Source organism: Heterocephalus glaber, unplaced genomic scaffold, assembly GCF_053883595.1.
Source record: "Heterocephalus glaber isolate CG9 unplaced genomic scaffold, H.glaber_assembly_v1.0 deba00001504, whole genome shotgun sequence".
In the NCBI taxonomy this organism is placed as follows: domain Eukaryota; kingdom Metazoa; phylum Chordata; class Mammalia; order Rodentia; family Bathyergidae; genus Heterocephalus; species Heterocephalus glaber.
The window spans coordinates 18,828,303-18,840,509 of NW_028258324.1; the positions used below are offsets into that span (position 1 = coordinate 18,828,303).

At 40.3% G+C, this 12,207-nt stretch overlaps 1 protein-coding gene across 2 annotated transcripts in view; it reads left to right on the forward strand.

Moving 5' to 3' along the window:
* Positions 1-6,251: 6,251 nt before the first annotated feature.
* Positions 6,252-12,207, forward strand: part of Pls1 (plastin 1) — a 140,098-nt gene continuing 134,142 nt past the window's right edge. The window contains exon 1 of one of the 2 annotated variants that reach the window (XM_087186296.1): positions 6,252-6,341. The gene's annotated coding sequence lies outside the window, so the exon portion shown is untranslated. The remainder of the gene's footprint in view (positions 6,342-12,207) is intronic. The other variant, XM_087186297.1, reaches the window with a different exon arrangement.

Here is a 12,207-nt window from a genome sequence, read left to right on the forward strand (position 1 = left end):
AAGAGTTTGATTGAGTTCTAGTATTTTGTTGCTTGTTTTTTGTCTAGTTGATCTATCTGTTTGTGACAGTGGGGTATTGAGGTCCACCACTACTATTTTATCAGTGCATATATGACTTTTCATGTCCGTTAGTATTTGTTTTATATAGTTGTGCACAATAGTGTTTGGTGCATAGATATTTATGATTGCAATCTCTTCTTCTTGGATTGTTCCCTTTACAAGGATTTAGTGTCCTTTTTTTTTTTTGTTACTGGGGATCAAACTTGGGTCCTTGTGCTTGCGAGGCAGGTGGTGGAACCACTGAGCTAAATCCCCGGCCCTAGTCTCCTTCTTTGTCTCTCTTAATCAGTGTTGGTTTGAAATCCACTTGATCTGCAAAGAGGATAGCTACTCCTGCTTTTTGGGGGGTTCCTGTTGCATGGAGTATTGTTTCCACCCTTTAACTTTCAATCTATGAGTTTCTTTTTGAATTAAGTGTGTTTCTTGTATGCAGCATATTGTTGGATTTTGCTTCTTGACCCATTCTGCCAGTCTATTTGTTTTTTTTTTTTTTTTTTGGTACCAGGGATCAAACTCGGGTCCTTGCGCTTGCCAGGCAGGTGGCAGAACCACTGAGCTAAATCCCCGGCCCCAGTCTATTTCTTTTGATTGGTGAGTTGAGACTATTCACATTGATGGTTATAACTGATATGTATTGACTTTTTCTTTTTGTTGGATTCTCCTCCTTTATATTTTATTTCTTGTCGTGCTTGATGCATTCATTCTGCTGGACTTCCTGGGTTGTGATCCTCATTGTCTATTCCTAGGATATTATCTAAAATTGTTTGGAGTGCTGGTTCGGTATTCACAAAGTTCCTAAGGTGCTCTTTGTCATGAAAGTATCTTATTTCTCCATCAATTTTGAAAGATAGTTTTGCAGGGTACATCAATCTGGGTTGGAGGCTCTTTTCCTTTAGAGCTTGGAATATGTCACTTCAAGCTCTTCTTGCCTTGAGGGTTTGCATTGAGAAATCTGATGGGCTTTTCTTTGTATGTGATTTGTTTCTTTTCTCTAACTGCTTATAGAACTTTGTTCTTCTGTTGTGTTTCTGGAATCTTAACAATTATATGCCTATGTGTAGATTTTTTTTGATCAAGGCTAGTTGGAGTCCCGAAGGCCTCAGTTATCTGTAGATCAAGTTCTTTTCCCCTGCTTGAGAAGTTTTCTGCCATCACTTCTGTGAACAGTTTTTTTTATGTCATCTGCCCTCTTTCCTCTTTCTTCATTGATTCCAATCAGTCTTATGTTATTCTTCTTTGCATTGTATAGCAGCTGCTGGATTGCTTTCTTGTAGTCCCTTATAATTTTAAAGCAATTTTTCTTTTCCTGGTTCCTAATTGCAATCTTATCTTCTATATCTGAAATTCTGTCCTCACATTGGTTCATTCTGCTGCGTAGACTTTCAATGGAGTTTTTAATCTCCTGGAAATCTGTTTGTATCTGTTTTCTGTATTCCATTTGTTTCTTATGTTGGGATTCCATCATGTTCCTGAGCTCCCCTATTTTTTTTATCTGTGTCCTCTGTAGATTTATTAATCATGTCTTGCACTATGGGCACAATCTCTGCTGTTATATGAGAAATTATTTCTGATTTCATTTTTTCCTCTTTTGTTGCCAGTTCAGGGAGTCCAGGTGGTTGAGTATCAGAGTGCTCCATCTCATTTCCCTTTGGGGTTGCTGTAGGTGATCTGGAAGTCTGGTGTTGAGACTTATTTACGTGTCTTCTCATTTGGATGGGGTGGGGGGGTGTGCTGTTGGCGCCTGCACAGCTCACCTCCTCTGCGCTGGGAGTGGTGGAATGGCGACCCGAAAGCCCCTTCCTCTGGGCTGGGAGCAGTGGAACCCTGATCAATGTTTTAGAGCCTTCTTTCCCCACTTTTTCATCTGTGAGTTTATTACCGCCCCTTAGCTGCCTCCTCCATATGATTTCAGTTAACTTTTTCTTTCTTTTTATTTTGCCCCCCTTCCTCCCTTCCTCCCTTCCTTCCTGTATTTCTGTCTTTTGTGTGTGTTGGGGGGGAATGGGATGGACTTGACCCAGGAGCTTAAACCCAGGGGCTTTTAATGCTAAGCTTGTATTGTACCACTGAGTCACATCCCCAACTCCCAATTTTATTTTATGATGTAATCTATCTGCATTCTTTTCTCAACATTTCTCATTTGTTGGTGGAAATTTATCTTGTTTTCCTAGGATATTTTCAGCTTTTAAAAAACATCTTATCATTTGCTAGAATTTTAGATGGTAGGTATGTTGTAGGTGTGTGCTTAATTGGCTGATTTGATCCAATCTCTATGAGAGAAAGAGAGAGAGAAAGAGAGAGAGAGAGAGCTTTTTATGCCTTATTTCTCAGGTTATTTTCTCATCTGAATTATTTTTTTTTTTAAAAAGAACCACTATCAAAAAATCAGAGATGAGCTCAATCTGAATCTTAGCCTTTTTCATTGATTTATTTTTTCTCTACTTTCTTTATTCTGGAAAAGTCCAATAAACTAAATATGTTCACATCATACTTTCTGGTGTCATTCAAAGTATATTTACTTGTCCTGAAATGGAAAGTAAAATTGGTGCTCACAGGTAGCAGCTGATTTTAGGATTAGGATCAGAGTTGGGTGGCAGTTGAATGTTGTGGTTATAATCATTTTACAAACTATCATGCTCTGGGCAACCAACACTAGCCATATTCACAGAGACTCACCTGTAATCTAGAATGTCTATTTCTTTCCTTTAGATTAAGAGATACAGTTCTACAGGGACTAATGCTGTGGTTAATAACAGAAATTTGGAGTTGAATTTGAGTTGGAATCCTAGTTCCATTATTCACTGTCTTTGTTACATAATATTTCTGAATCTTTACTTTTGTCCTTGTGAATATTGTCAAATAAAGTGAACCTCTGAGTAAAAGAGTTTGCACATAAAAAATATAGAATAAATATTAGCGATGGTGGTGATGACCACTAGAGTTTTGTGCTTTATGGTGACCTTCCCAATATCAGTGAGCCAGAGAAAATAAATTAATAATCCAGATGGATTTGGGGGAAGTGTGGAATCAGCAAAAATTCTCTTTATATAAAAGACTGTTTGGGTTGGGGATTTAGATCAGTGGTCCTGCACCTGCCTTGCAAGCACAAGATCCTGAGTTTAATGCATGGCACCCCAAAAATAGAGACAGTTTTATTTAGTTTCCTTTGGTTATTTCTTTAGTCTTTATTTAGATGTGTTATGAGAAAAATAACATTATAGAATGCAGTTTTCTTGTCTACTAGGATAATTTCATAGGGACCATCCTGGATATGCAATGAGCAAACACTGTAGAGTGCTTAAAATGGTGACTGATGGCAAGTAGCAGCTCAATAACTCTTAGCTATTATTGTTATTACACAAGCCATAGAAGATCCAGGGAATATTGTCCATTTCTGTTTTAGTTGGTCATGTTACTTCTGTAAACCAACAGTTGGAACACATGATTGGACCTAATTCATATGGTAAACATTTAGAATCGGGACTAATTTAAAAAAAATGGAACATACAGTTCTTATAACTACAGTGTATACTTGTACCCACCAAATACAGCATCTCTTTTCTGTGCATTCTTCCTACCTGAAGCCTTTACTTCAGATGTTTTCAAATGATTACTCTTTGAATTATCAGTGGAGCTTTTTTTTAAATGAAATAATATCTCATCAGATACTCTACTATGAAAGTAATATTATTCCAGCTGGGTGGAAGTCCTTGACACAGAAAAAAATACATATATCATCTCTATGCAATCTCTATACTCCTGGAAATAGTTGAAAAACCTTATTCCTCATTGGTGGTAATGTAGTCAGTTGACCAGATAACAATTTTCTTCATAATTATGTAATGATCATGCATTTCTAATGATCCACTATTTTAGATTTGGTATATACTTTTGGGAAACACTTCAGCTTTGTCATTAATACATTGCTTGGGGTTTCTAATACAGATGGTTGCTTCAGGGAGTTAATACTGATTATTTTTAGCTTCCTCTACAGAGAGTGACTTTTTATTTTTTATTTTTTAATTTTTTATTTTTTTTTGGTACCAGAGATCGAACTTGGGACCTTGTGCTTGCGAGACATGCGGTGGAAACACTGAGCTAAATTCTCAGCCCCAAAGAAGTTTTTTTCGGGGGGGGGGGTACTGGGGATTGAACTTGGGTCCTTGCGCTTGCCCAGCAAGTGGCAAAGCCACTGAGCTAAATCCCCAGCCCTTATTTTGCCTTTCTGTCAAATCAGGTTATACCATATTTTGAGTCTGCATTTCCTTGTGAACTTGCCTTATCAACAGATCATAAATGTACTTGATATTTTTTCTTTCCAACTCCACTGGGGAATAATTTATACAAAAGAAATGCCATATATTTAAAGAGCACAGCTGTATACATCTGTGATATTATCACTACAATCAATAAAGAGAAAATTTCTATAATCTCCAAAGATTTTTACTCCTTCTTTGTAGTCCATCCTTTCCTTCAACCCTGGTTCTAGGAAATTACTGATTTGCTTTTTGTCATTATAGGTTAATTTTTTTTATTTTTTTGTACTGGGGATTAAACTCAGGACCTCATACTTGCAAGGCTGGCTCGGCACCACTGAGCTAAATCCCCAGCCCGATTATAGGTTAGATTTCATATAAATGGAATCAGATTACAGTATATGTATTTTGTCTCTGGCTTCTTCAGTTCAGTAGAATGATTTTGAGATTTATCCATATTGAGGCCCGTATAAGTAGCTCCTTCTATTTTAATCACTGCATGGTATTTCCTTGTATAAATGTACCACAATTTGTTTTCTTACCCACTTGTTTGATGGACAGAGTTCCTTCCAGATTGAGGCTATTTTGAAAAGATACTGCTATGGACATTCGTGTTGAAGTCTTTGTGTGAAAATGTTTTAATTTCTCTTGCATATTATACATGGATTTTTTTGGAGGGATACTGTTAATTGAACTGAGGATTTGTACTAACCTACGTCCCTAACCCTTTTTATTTTGAGACAGGGTCTTGCTAAATTGCCTAGCCTGGGTTCAAATTTGCCTCAAGTACCTGGGATTATAGGCGTGTGCCTCCACAACTGGTGCGTATTTAAATTTTTTTTTTTTGTGCCAGGGATGGAACTCGGGTCCTTGAGCTTGCGCAGCAGGTGGCGAAACCACTGAGGTAAATCACCGGCCTGTGTGTTTAATTTTTTAAGAAATATTTTATTTTGTGACAAGTTACACATTCAGCTCCTCTTGTATATCTGGGCTGAGATAAAAGTTACCAAATTTGCAGGCTTCTCTAGGTGGAAGGTAGAGAGAAATCCTTATCTTTCCCCTCTGGCCCATATACTTGTATATTGAATTTCTCATTCAATTATTTTGAATTCTTAATTTCAAACTTCTCCTTTTTTCTTCCAGGGCTGTCGCTACGGCCTCAGGATTTCCTGGGTGCCCATTCTGCATCAGGTACTGTGCTAAGTGCTAAGGCGGCACACAGGAGTTGGAGGTGAAAAGGCAGTAAAATAGGGACCAGCCTGTCCCTGGACTGAGCTAGTGGCACACCAATGGATTATGCAACAGGCAAAGTTTATGAGAACTCTGGAAGCTGGATTCCATTCAGTTGACTCAGAGAAGAAACAGCCCACCTTTGAGGGTAGACTATGGTTATTTATTTGTTTAAAGCAGGTGTGACTGTTAAAAACAGGTGGAAATATTATGTGTAATCTCAAATGGGGTGAGGGTAGGAGAGAAACCTTTTTTTTTCCTTCAATAATAGATGCCTTTCCTTTCACCTGCGATTTTCCAAGTGTAGTACCCAGACTACGCAGCACCCCCTGAGAATATACTACAAATGCAAATTGTCCCACCTCACTCCAGACTTCCTGCCTCTGATACCTCCGGGTGTGGGATCTATTTTAACAAGCCCTCCAGGCAATTCCAACCCACACTTAAGTTTGAAGACCAATGTGCTAAACTCATTCCAAGGGTGTAGATGGTCTTCTTAAAGCTTGGTGAACTGTGGACTGCAGAGATAACGTTGCCATATAGCATCTCTCCTCCATCTTTCCTCCATGAGTCTCCCAGCACCTGCAACTGGGCTGGAAAACCGGCTTTGGGTTCCTCTTTGTCCAGGAGCCGCAGCCAAAACCCGGAAAGTGGATTTCGAGTTTGAGGCCGGGGTGCCGACTGGGCATGCGCAGTGGCGCTAGCGCGGCGGCTGGGCGAGGGCGGAGAGGTAGCCGCGGAGTCGAACGACGGGTTCCTGGAGCCGCGTCCGGAGCTGCAGGACCGCCACAGAAGGTATCAGGCGAGGGGTTGCGGGAGTGGAGCCCGAGAGAGGAAGACTGGACGGACAGAGGATAGCAAAGCTTTACTTTGGGCCTGTTGGGGACAGTGTCCAGGGTTGCTCGCTAGTCGGGCGTCTCCGGAGTCCAGTGCGGCACCGGGCGCGCTCCTGCGTGGGCGGAGCAGCAAGTAGTGCCCGCAGGTGTTAAATCCTGGGTCGCTCCTGCCTGAACGGTGTGCACAAGTGCTCAACGGTCGCTCCCCGAAGTAAGACGTTTTACGAATTGCAGTTACGTGTTTAAAGTTTGGTGGCTGCCTGTGAGGCTTTCTGATCCGGTCTGTTTGGCTTGCGTTCCGCGACTTACTTGTCTTTGGCCTTTCGGTGCACAGGATCAATACGGCTGGAATGAAATCGCATCTGTCCTTTCTGGGTTTGCTTCCTTTCCTGGAGCACAGGGACCTCAGGCTGCAGCGTAAGAAATGTCAAGTTTCAGCGAATTTCAGTGCCAAAAACTTTCCGCATTTCGGCTGCATTTTCAAGTACAGTCTTTTAAAAAAAAAAAACTTTAAAAAAAATTCCCCCTCACCTTTTAACATTACTGTTTTTGTTTTTTCTCCAAGCTTTTGAAACTATTAAAAGAGGTCCTTTAAATGAGTATCAAGAGTTCTCACCTTTCTCCCTTTGTTTACTCTGTCACATTTTGTGGTTTATGAGGAGATAATTTACCCGGAGCTCTGATACTGGATACACTTGTAAGAGACTAAGGTTGTACTGCACAAATTTCTTGGAGAACCTGTAAACGAACCATAAGCAAAAATTTCAGGCCAGGAGGAACACACTGAATTTCATTTGGGTGCCATAACACCCTGCCCCGCGCCTTGTAATCAGCTCCCCTTACTTTAAATTGAATTCTGTGGTGAAATTCTATAGGAAAGTGTTAAATTTATGATGAGGAAGCACACCTAATAATAGTAAATTTAGGAAAAAGAACATTTTTAGTTCAGGAAGAGAAACATGTAGAAAGGAAACACACCCCCCAGCATCCTCTCATGATGAATATTTCAATTGCAGAAATAATATACAGTTGGTCCACTTTGGGACAGTAGGGACCTTTGAGGTCAGCTAGTTCAATTGCTTCAATTTACAAATGAGAAAACTGAGACCAGTGAGGTTAGATGACTTGCTGCAGTTTTCCAAGCCCCACCTTTGCAAAGCTGTGCCAGGGAACTAGGTTTTCTGATTTCAGGGATCTTTTTTTACTCTTTCCTCCTGATACTCTTCTCACAATTTGGTTGGATTATTGAACTTTCTCTTCCACTTTCTTATCTTTTGTAGTCTAGTTGAAGCAGAAAAGTCACTGTTTTTTGTGCTTAGCTTGTAAACTTCTTTCAAAGAATACCCAGTCACTCAAGCCCCACCCACCAATTTGCTGGTATTGAAACCAAATCACCCTCCTTCCTTGGCTGGAGCGCATGTTTGCCTCTCTCTCTGTTGAAGTCCTGCCCATGCAGCAAGGTTTAACATGCTCAAGTGTGACCTCTTCCTGGAAACCTTCCTTGACTGCTGCAGTGAGAAGTAGCTCTCTCTTTACAGCCCTCTTTACAGTAGCATTCACTACTATTGTCTGTGCAGCTGGTGTCTGCTTTGTGTATAGTATCCTGAAGTATATTTTAGCACATATCCCAGTTTTCTGACTAGAAAATTGTCACATTATATAAACTTATAAAGGTTAAAGCTCGTCACTTAAACATTCTACCCAGTACTAAATACAAAATAGATTCTCTGCCACTGTGTGGGAGAGAAGGAACTAGAATATGGATAGTTTTGTAAAGAAGTTTGATATGGATGTTCTGTGATAAGGGGGAGGCTGTCTTACAGCTCTATCAAGAGAGTGGCCAAGTCAAACCAGCCAAATGGGATGATTCTGTGATTCTCATGTTTTGATAAGAGAACATAGATTAGTTCCAGGAAATGCGGGGGACAGGGGCAACAACATAATAGGGGACAATCATCCAGGGCCTAGATTAAGCGTGCAACTCATAAATGCAGAGTGGAGAGCACAGATTTAAAAAAAATAATGTAAAGGAGGAAGCATTTAGTGAAAGAGTAGATGAAAGAGAAGAAAAGATCTGTTGAAAATTACTTATGCTCAGAATTGGAGTGTAGTGATGGGCTTATAATATTCCTTATAAGCACCTTGAATTGGGAGATTATCTCTTTTTGGTTTCTTTTAGTTATTGATGTGACTGTCTCATTTCCTATTTTAGCTGATAAGCTCTTTGAGGGAAGATCTTTATACTGTTATCCTTAGTGTCTGGCTAAGGATAACAACTGCTTTGCATTATCACATGGTCAGTAGTTACTGTATGAGTGCAGGAATTTTGGCATGAAGAGGCAGGCAGTTAGTGTCTTAGAGTTACCCAGACCATCCCCTTCTTGGAGAGGCACTGAGATGTGCTTAACTCAGCTGGTTAGTGGCATAGGAAGAGACTCTGTTCAAGTTTCTTCGTTACTAGACCTGAGCTCCTTTCATTAACCTTTGCTGTTCAGCGTTATTGGTCCCAAGATTAATTTGACTTGGTAGCAGGACACTCCAGTACAAAAGGTCCTGTGGACTGAAAACCCTCAGAGACTAATCTAAAGGGAAACATTAGGTGGCTGATGAGAGAATGTCTTTGTCACTGGAAGAGATGAGATTCAAAGAAAGACTGGCAGGGCCAGGGATTTAGCTCAGTGGTTCCGCTGTCTGCCTCACAAGCTTTAGGTCCCAAGTTCGATCCCCGGTACCAAAAAAAAAAAAAAGGAATGACTGGCAAATTCAGAATTGATTATATAGAGGCTGACATGTGCATGCAAGCATAAGTGTGAGAGTGTGTCTGTGTTTGTGTGTGTGGTTGGTGACTTGGGAATCTGCAGCTGGGAAGATGGAGGAAGAGTCTGGAAAAGTCATTGCAAGCCTAGCATATCAGAGGCAGAAGATACGTGGTGGCCCAGAGCCCTTGGGAAGAGAGTATACGCAGGATATCCTACATTATTGGGAGGTGATGAGCCATGGATTTTGAGAGAGTGGCACTGAGTGGTTTATAACCCAGGAATGAGGGAGTAAGAGTTGAGGGAGGGAGGGAATTGTGACCAAATTGCCCTAGAAAAACAAGACAGAAGGCAATGCTTCTGATCCCCAAACTCCACTTCAGGAGGTATTTTGGAATATTTGTTTATTTGGAACAGATGTTGCAAATAGGCATTTTGCAAATCAAAAGCTAGCCTTTCCATTGAGATGCTTGAGGCATCAAGGGAGCTGTTGGATGGCACATCCTTTCAGTTGTCACTCATACCAGGTTGACCACCTTCTTCGTTTTTCACAGGCAGTTATGTCTGTTCTTATGAAAGTGTTAAAGAGAGAGATAACAGTTGAGGGAAGAGACTGAAGGAACATGACATGGTTAGCAGTTTGGCCTGATTAATGAGATAATCATCTTTTTAAAAATCCTGACATTAGTGAAAATTGATTAGACAAATGCAAAGTCAGCCAGTATGTTAAATTATTGTCTCATATACTGTAATTTAAAAAGTGTCCAGATCTTAAAGCCTAGAGTCTTCCATGGCATTGTATAAAATGACAATGTTATATGCCTTTCCTAAGATAAAAATAGTAATACTATATTTGTAACTAATTTTATGGAATTTTTCCATTGATCAGACACTGCACTAAACATTTTACAAGCAATGTGTCATTTAATCTTTATAAACCATCCTATGAAATAGGTGCAATCATTACCCTCATCTCCTAGATGAGAAAACTAAAGCTTAGGAGATAAAATCATCTGAGGTCAAACCGTTGACATGTGTTCAAGCTGAGATTTGACTCTATGTTTGCTTGACTTCAGGCACTGAGAGCTCAAATAATCAAATATCTTTATCTGGGGTTACTCTAACAGATGCTTAAAGTGACCACAAGCTTTAGCTGGTGAAATCTCCAGCATTCTCTGAGGCACATTTTAATCTGAGAGGTGAAACAGCAGTGATGACTGGTTTTTTAAAAAAATTCCACTTAGCCTTTATCTCTTTTTCTTTTGAAGCATTAGTGGCAACAGAGATAGCAGTCTTTTCTCCGGGAATACCATTAAGTTATTTCTGATCTGCCCCATCCTCTTTCAGAGTGGAGCTGGGTTAGGTGCAGAGTGGGTTGGTGGTAATCAATGAGGTGCATAAGGAATTAGGGAGCTCACCTTATGTAGGATCCAGAGATTCTAGGTGACCAGATTAGTGAGGACTTTTCCCCCCTGAGGTGTTGTGATTCTTTGCTGGAAGCTCTCAGGATATCTCTGAGTTCTGAACCCTGAACTGTGATCATAATCCCCCAGGGAGGATCCACACCTGAACACATTCTCTGTGAATTCTCAAGGTTAGAAAATTCTGAAGTCATTTTGGTTTAACTGGAGGTAGGCACAGATACTTCAGGGACAGTGTCAGGTCAGAAACATAATTTAGAGGTCTGGAAGGCAAGCTCTAGGCTTGACCATTGGAAGGATCCATCAAGTGGGCTGTGAGAAAATATACTCCCCTTCCTCCTCCTGATGAATGTAATGACATAGGGCATTGACCCTCTCCTTGAAGTCTGGAAAAGGAACTCAGGTAAGAATGTCCCTTCCTCTTTTGTGCTGCCTGAACTCTTTACCTTGCCTGGTTCTACTTTGCCTTCCCCTGAATGGGTGGGTGTTCCCAGGGCCAGTGCTCTGGATATGGAAGGAAGGACCAGGGGCTTCTGGCCTCTGCATTTACTCGTCTCAACAGCCAAAAGCTCATTATGCCTTGCAGTTCGAAATCAACATTTTACTCTGGGTACAGATAAAAATCAAGGAGAGAGAGGCCTTTGTGCTCCATACAGATTTATTGGTTATAAAATAGTTAATTTTTTGTTGTTGTAGTTGTCTTGAGAAAGGGTTTTGGTATGTAGTTCACTGTGATCCTCCTGGCTCAGCCTCCAAAATGCTGGGATTACAGGCACCTGCCACCATGCCTGGCTGAAAAATAGTTAATTTTCTTGCTGGAAAATTTTCTATAATATAAGGTCACATGGGATGTGAGGCTGTGCCAACTTTAATCATCTTAGTTCTTTTCAGTACTGTTGTGTCTGAAAGTGCATATTTGCCATTTTGTGTGTGTGTGTGTGTGTGTGTGTGTGTGTGTGTAACATGTACCTTGGCTTCTGAAAAAGGGAGTTGTTTTTTTACTGATATTGGGGGCACAGAAAGAGTAAGTAGATGATTAGGAGAAATATTTTTCTTCTTTAAAACATTTGTTTTACCAGAAAATATTTTCTGGGAGAGCTAGAGATAGCTTTCATAAAGTCCACTTGTGAGCCAGGTGTGGTGGCATACCCCTGTAACCCCAGTACTTAGGAGGCTGAGGCAGAAGGATCTCTGAGTTCCAGGCCAGCCTGGGTTACATAGTAAGTCCAAGACCAGCCTAAACTACATAGTGAGACCCTGTTTCAAACAAACAAACAAACAAACAAGCAAGCAAACAAACTATATTTGTGAAGAGGACTTTAAACTTTATAACTCTTGAGTTTTTATGATTGAGTTTTTGAGAAATTCACAGTTGTAAAGCTGCAAGAGTTCTTTGATGATAATTCATCTCACACCATCATGCCTCCTTCAGAAGATCCAAGCTGACCACAAATAAAACATAAGAAACTGACTTCTTTTATATTAGGTGGATGTATACCTTAGAAAGATGGAAAAAGGTGTGTGTGGGTGTGTGGGGGGTATGAAGTAATAAAAAGCCAAGGGTTTGGGATATGGTTGAATCAAAATACTGAAGGAAACCAGATTTACTCTATTACTGAGAAACTCAGTAAAATTGTTAAAAGATAAC